Below are 7694 nucleotides of genomic sequence, written 5' to 3'. Positions count from 1 at the left end.
TTGCATAATCTAATGATCAGATCTCCAATGTAATATTCTTTGCTCTTTTTCCTTAAATACTGAGATGAACACTGTTCTTAGGTGATATTTCAAAGCTTATTTGGTTTATCTGCCATGCAAGAAACTGAGCCTATTCAAACCTGAAGCAGTTCGTTAAATGACAATAAACCCTTTGTACTATGCTCCAGTCTGAATATCAGTCACCATTAAAGCAGAGAAGCAATGCAAAGCAAGCTTCTGTCGAATAATAAATACTTTCCACTGAAAATAAAAACAGAAATTCATCCTGCACGTTTATGCCAATGTCATCTAGAAAATGAGAACCAAATTTAGTAACACAAATTAAGAATAGGATTGATAAATGCATGTGATATGGCATAATTGTATTGTGTGAGAAATAAATTCAAGGGGAGGTAAGTTGGGACTGAAGATATTCTTTTTGGACCCCATGTCATGCACACATTGAGAATGTATAGAAGAGCAATTATGACCTGTTTACTGAAATAAGCAGAGAAAAAAAACCTAAAATACATAATAACAGAAGAAATTCACAGACTCCTGGGTACACATGGGTCTTGACAACATTTTGAAGTTTGTTATTTGAACATTGAAATGCAGGTATGTCACATTACTTCAATGCAGAAAGGCAGTTCCAAACCTCATGAAGCAGCTGCACTCTGACCTAGAGCTGCTACAGGGATCTGCATCTTTAACGGTGAATAGGCACATTGAACTAAATCCTACAGGAACCCAGGGAATAAAAATGATTTGAAATGAACACCAAAATGCAACTCTTGTATGCAAGTATACAATAATTAGAGTATTTTTCATTTCTGTCAAGGAAAATAATGAATTCTGATACCAAGTTTTTCAATATTAACATTGTAACCTGACTTATCCAGTACATTTACAAATAAGACTTGTCACCTCTTGGCTACCACTATATATTATGCTGTATAGCAGGAAGACATGCAAATAAGGTTGCTTTCTAATTATAAATGCAGACTAACCTTACCTTGCAGTTCAGGCAGTAGAGCTCTGATCTGGATCCCAATATTTCTTATTGACTAGTCAACATGGAGTTGGGATTGAGCTTAATTTTTATTTTTGCTCTTTTAAAAGGTAGTTTTTTGAAAAGCAGTTTGTGAGCTGACATGAATTTGAGGAACAATGAGTGTGTGTGTGTGTGTGTGTGTGTGTGTGTGTGTGTGTGTGTGTATGGTAATTTTTGACCGGTATTTTCTGTACTTGCAGATGTCCAGTGTGAAGTACAACTGGTGGAGTCTGGAGGAGGCTTGGTGCAACCTGGGGCTTCTCTGAAACTATCTTGTATAGCCTCAGGATTTACTTTCCGTGGCTTCGCAATGAACTGGGTTCGGCAGACTCATGGAAAGGCCCTGGAGTGGATTGCAATTATTAACTATGATGGCAGTTACACAAACTATGCACCATCTGTAAAGAGTTGATTCACAATCTCCAGAGACAATGCTAAGAGCACTCTGTATCTGCAGATGAACAATGTGAGATCTGAAGACACAGCCACTTATTACTGTACTAGAAACACAATGAATGAACTTCACTGTGAAACTAGACATAAACCTCACTGTCAGGCCACTCTGAACCACCAGGAGGTGCACAGAACCTGTGATATGCACAACACTGGTTCAGACCAGATTATGAACTCATAATCAAGCACTCTTCTGAGGTACTTAGGCTGCCTTTCTTCTTAGTTTCTAAGAAAATCTTTTTTCAATATTTGTTTTTGAGGAAACAAATGTGCTTAAAAAACATTTTGTGTATTTCTGCTGTTATTAAAAAACAGGCGGCCAAGACTCACATGAAGAAAATATAAAATGACAACAATGAGGACATAAATGTTTCAGTCTTCATCACTGAAATCACAAGAACATGTTCATGGAGACCCTGCATTGTATTTAGTCTTTCATTACATCCAGAAGAAACAACAAGGGCAACTATTATAAATTAATTCATTTAATCCTGCCTGGCTTACAGTTTCAGCGGTTCAGTCTGCTGTCATTATGATTAGAAACATGAGAACTTGCAGGCAGACACGGTACGTGAGTAATTTACAGTTTTACATCTTGATCTGAAGACATCAAGGAGGAGACTGCTTTCTACAGGAAGACTGGAGAGGAGTATCTTCCACACTGGTAGGGCTTAAGAATAGGAGTAGACCACAAAAGGTCATGACCACAGTGACACCATTCTTTCAAACAGGCTACACTTCCCCCAATAAAGTCACACTTCCTAATAATCTCACTTGCAATGGGCAAAGCATATTCAAACCACCAAACCCCGTTCCTTTGTTTGTTTCCTTTTCTCAGATTCAAGACAGAGTCTTGGTCAGATTTCTTGATTAGAGTAGGACTTGTACTTAACGGAAAATCTAGACAGAGATGGGAATGAATGGACCATAAACACTAGTGAGTCTTAAACATCCATTCTTCTCCCTGGGTGCTGGGCATATCCCCCTTCAGAGCCTACCCTCTCTTTTGGATAATTCAATTTATTTCTCGATGACCTTCATGACTGTTTATTATAGATTTTATAAACATTTATTTATTTTGTAAAGTCTGAGTCTATATGGAGACACACATTTCCAACATGTTTTCTTTTCTTATACAGGACCTGAAGATAGAATTACACTTCTAGAAGCTATAGATCATAAGAATCAGTGAACTTGCTGTCTTTCTAGAGAAGTTAAATCTAATCACATGGAAAGTCTCTTTTACATAATTTAATATTTTATTTAAATACATCATGGACAACATAGAAATCAGGTATCTCTTTAACCCTGCAAAGCCAGCTCATGTCTTCAAGAACAACAAAAATTCCAGCTTCATTTTCGATGGAATTTCCATCACTCTGAAAAAAGGTGAGAATGTCTTTGTTAATTTCTATGTGAGAGAAAGAATAGGAAAGTGGGCGAAAAATATGAGAAGATTTATGGCAGAAGAAAAAAATTATTAAAATTGAATTAAAAAATAAGAAAAGCAACAAACACATGTGTGCAGCACTGCAATATGAAGAAGCAGGCAAGCAATTATATTCATGTATCATTTTGAGGTGAAATCATGAGAAAATACAGTAGATATTACCATCATATTTCCATAGAATCCTGAGTGTTTGACAGTTACTGATTAAAAATTCAAAAATTGCGAAATGACTAATTTTAGATCAATAAATTATTACCTTATTCTTATTTTAAAAACACAGTGTGGAAACACCTGGGCAGGAAGTTAGCACGCTGACTTGCATAATATTTTCTGGCCCAAGTATTAAGGATATAATGAATAATCAATTTTCAAATGTAAATCTGTATGTACAGTCTTTCCTGTACAGCTATGATTTATGGTTTTTCCTCTATAACCTCTCTTTCTCTCTGCAGCCTCTAATAACCATGAGTACATTGTGCACCATTCCAGAATTTTTCCCATTTCATACCCCATGTATCTCACCCTAGGAAGCATTTTTCTTCATGTATCTGAATTTTTTTACATAGTGGAAATTACTCAGGTCCAATCCTGTTCTGCCACAGGATAGAGTTTTCTCATCTTTTTAACATATCACAGTATTTTCATAAATTCTTATCTTCTTCATCCTTTCATTCTTCTATAAACAAGGTGATTTTCTTCATTTTTTATTGCTTCTTTGATCATTTAGTATATACATACCATGTGTTTTGATTATATTCTGTCATTCCTCTTAGTAAGTCCTAAATTTTCACAATCAACAAATCACTCTCAACTTGATAATTATAGACCTTCCTTTCATATTTATGTAACTGTTAATAAACCCGTAATTCTTGCACCTGGTTGTATAGTCCTCTCATTGACACAGGTCACTGTATTTCATTCATAGCAGAGTAGTTGATTGAGGGAAGATATGATGTTGTTGTATTTTGTTTCTTGAATAGTACATACCAGTGTGACTATGTAATTAACTGCACTTAAACCAAGAAAATATTCATATCTGTGTGTCTTCAGCATTTTTCATTTCCTCTTTCTTACAAGTTATTCTAAGTATGTGATTGACATTCCAGTTTGTATTTAATTCACATTTCAATGATTAAATATCTTTACATATTTATGAATATGCACATATATTGTTTATAAAATATCTTTTAATATGTTTGGCTATTCATTTGAATCATAATCATATTTATGCTATGTAAGTATTTTCAAATGCTGATACTAAGTGGTCAGCTCTGAAATCATGTAAATGAAACACTGAACGAACAAAGTAAGGTATATGTGTGTATGTGTGTGCATATGTGTGTGTTTGTGCCTGTGTTTGTGTATGTGTGAGTGTGTATGTTTGTGTGTCTGTGTACGTGTGTGTGTTTGTGTGTCTGTGTATGTGTGTGTTTGTGTGTGTATGTGTGTGCATGTGTGTGTATGTGTGTGCATGTGTGTGTATGTGTGTGTATGTGTGTGTGTGTGTGTGTGTGTGTGCATATTGTTAATAGGAAGGGGAAGGCCAGGAATTTAGGAGTGAGAGATGTGGGTGGCATGAGATTCAGGTTTCGGGACCCCCGTTGAAGGAATCAGAGAAAGAACTCGAAGAGCTTGAAGGAGCTCCAGACCCCTTATGAACAACAATGCCAAGCAACCAGAGCTTCCAGGGACTAAGCCACTACCTAAAGACTATACATGGACTGACCCTGGACTCTGGACTCTGACCTCATAGGTAGCAATGAATATTCTAGTAAGATCACCAGTGGAAGGGGAAGCCCTTGGTCCTGCTAAGACTGAACCCCCAGTGAACGTGATTGTTGGGGGGAGGGCGGCAATGGGGGGAGGATGGGGAGGGGAACACCCATAAAGAAGGGGAGGGGGAGGGATTAAGGGGATGATTGCCCGGAAACCGGGAAAGGGAATAACACTCGAAATGTAAATAAGAAATATTCAAGTTAATAACATATATATATATAAATATATATATATACATATATATATATATATATATATATATATAGTATCGCTTTATATGTTTATCTATGGTGTACCTCACTGTGGTTCTTAGTTTTTTTTTTGTTGTTGTTGTTTTTTTTTTTCCGGAGCTGAGGATCAAACCCAGGGCCAGGGCCTTACACTTGCTAGGCAAGCGCTCTACCACTGAGCTAAATCCCCAACCCCATAGTTTGTTTATTGGTTCTATTTTTAGTAACTGCCTGAATTGCTGACTATTTTCAGTATATAAGTTTATGTCAGTTGTACTAATTAATTGGTCTTGTGGATTCTTGATGCCTCAGTATATGAAAATGCAAGTGGTGTGAGGAACAAATAAGTTTGTGGGTTGCAGAGTAACCTCCTAGAGACAACGGGAGGGGGAGAGGATGGATAGGATATGGAGTTTGTGGAGGAGTAACCAGCCAGGGGGGGTATCATTTGAAATATAAACAAATAGAATGATAAATAAAATATAAAGTTATTTTTATAATATTAAGCTATTACTATAAATAAAATGTATAAAGGGAATTTATTATACAATATGGGCCAACTTTAAAAAGAATTCCTAGCATTGATTAAAACTATATGATCTTATACTGATTACACCTAAATAATGTTATGATTCAATTTCATGGTGGACTTTCCCCTATTGACAAAATATAAAATGCTATCACATTATTGGATCGATTCAATAACCATATTTGTTGCAAGTATTCTTGCTACTTTATTAGTATTATGCAACAACATTTTAATTGTTCTCACTTTATTAATTATATTCAATTAATGATTAATGTATAAATACCTTCCTAATTCATTCAATGTCTAGAAGAAAAAGAAGAAGAACAGAGGAAGAAGAAGTAGGAGAAATAGTAGAGGAGAGAAGAGGAAGAGGAAGAGGAGAAAGAAGATGATGAGGAAGAAATATTTATCATCAGTGAAAACACCTTGTTAATACCAGACACTAAAAATGATGATTAGTTTTATGTCTTTCCAAAAGACTTTTCTAGCTTTTCTTTTTCTTTGGTTTGTTAGATTAAGACAAATGTTAAATTTTTATTTTCATGATTGATTAGCTCTTTGCAAATTTGGCATTTTTAAGCAATATAGTAAAGCAATTCAGCTATTTTTTGCAATGCTACCCAATAATTAAACTTTCATGACCCATAAATTGGGATATAGAAATATTAGTGTATTTGTAAATAAGAATAGTAAATTTAAAAAGTTAGTGTATAAAATAATCAAATCATTTTTAATTTCTTTATTTAAACATTTATTTAATTTGAATAAACTGAAATACTAAACTTTGGGAAACATAACAAAATTGGAATATAACTCATGTACAACCTAATTAGCCTTTTTACTAATTGTGTGTTAAAGTGGCCATTGGACAATGAAGATATAAATTTTCACTTTGAGTATTATAATTTCCATATCAAATTTATTTTTAAAACTGTCTTTAATCATATTTTTACAGTTCAGTGCTATTCCCCAAGCAGTTCACTCTCCAACAGTTTTTCATCCCATTTCTCCTTCCTCATCTTCAAGATAAAGACCCCAGCCTACCCAATCCCACCCCACCAGGCTTCCCCATTCCCTGGGCCCTAGAGTCTCTTGAGGATTAGCTGCATCTTTTCTCACTGAGTTCAAACCAGGCAGTCCTCTGTCCTGGATGTGTGTGAGGCCTTGGAACAGTTAGGGTATGATGCCTGGTTGGGGACTCTGTGTCTGTGACACATAGGGGGATTAGGTTAGTTGGGACTCTTTATCTTCCTTTGGAGCTGGCCTCGTCTGCAATGTCTTCGAACTTTTCCCTGCTTCAAACACAGGGGTCTATCTGGCTAGTGTGCATTGGTTGGGTGTAATTATCTGCATCTGTCTCATTGAGCTGCGTCCTGAGACTCTCAGAGGAAAGCCATGATATGTTCCTGTCTGTAAGCAAACCATAGCAGCAATAATGGTGTCAGGCCTTGTAGCCTCTCCTTGAGATGGATCCCAATTTGTGCCCTATACTGCACCTTTTGTCCATGTCTCTTCTCCATTTTTGTCCCTGGAAGTCTTGTAGGCAAGAACAATTCAGGGTCTGGGTTTTTGAATATGGGATGGCAAATGCATTCCTCACTTTGATGCCCTGTCTTTCTACTGGAGGTACAAGTTCCCTCTCCTCACTGTTGGACATTTGATGTAAGGTCCATTCCTTTGAGTCCTGAGAGTCTCTCATTTCCCAGGCCTCTGGTACATTCTAGAGGGTCCTCCCTCCTCTTATCTCCAGAGGTTTCCTGGTTGCCTGTTTCCATAGCTTTTTGAAACTCAGTTCCCCTCAGCATGGCAGTAGTTGTCACAATAAATGATTAAGCTCACATTTAATTACTCACATCCTTAACCCATAGAGATATCTATATGTCGGAGGACATTCTAGACTGCTTACACAAAGCACTTGCTGTAATGCCAGGGAAATGAAACAATGAGTTATATAAGCATCCATACATCATGAAAACTGTTATTTCTACCCTACTATACAAAGGATTTTCTGGAGTCAAGTGTGTATGGTTGATGTACAATGTGTCTCTGGTTATGGGTTACTGCCTGAAACAGGAAATATTTTGTGCAAAGGAATACACCATTTGGTATTAGAATTTTAAAAATGAGCTTAAGCCACCATATGGCAAAAAGATAGTATTTTCAATAAATGGTGCTCGTTCAACTGGCAGTCAGCATGTGGAC

General features: G+C 36.3%; 1 pseudogene; it reads left to right on the top strand.

The window, feature by feature from the left end:
• The first annotated feature begins 1076 nt into the window (after positions 1–1076).
• Ighv3-30-3l-ps1 (immunoglobulin heavy variable 3-30-3 like, pseudogene 1) lies at positions 1077–1688 on the top strand (annotated as a pseudogene).
• The last annotated feature ends 6006 nt before the right edge of the window (positions 1689–7694 follow it).

This window comes from Rattus norvegicus, chromosome 6 (genome assembly GCF_036323735.1).
Source record: "Rattus norvegicus strain BN/NHsdMcwi chromosome 6, GRCr8, whole genome shotgun sequence".
Taxonomy (NCBI): domain Eukaryota; kingdom Metazoa; phylum Chordata; class Mammalia; order Rodentia; family Muridae; genus Rattus; species Rattus norvegicus.
This window is presented reverse-complemented; position numbering and strand designations above follow the sequence as displayed.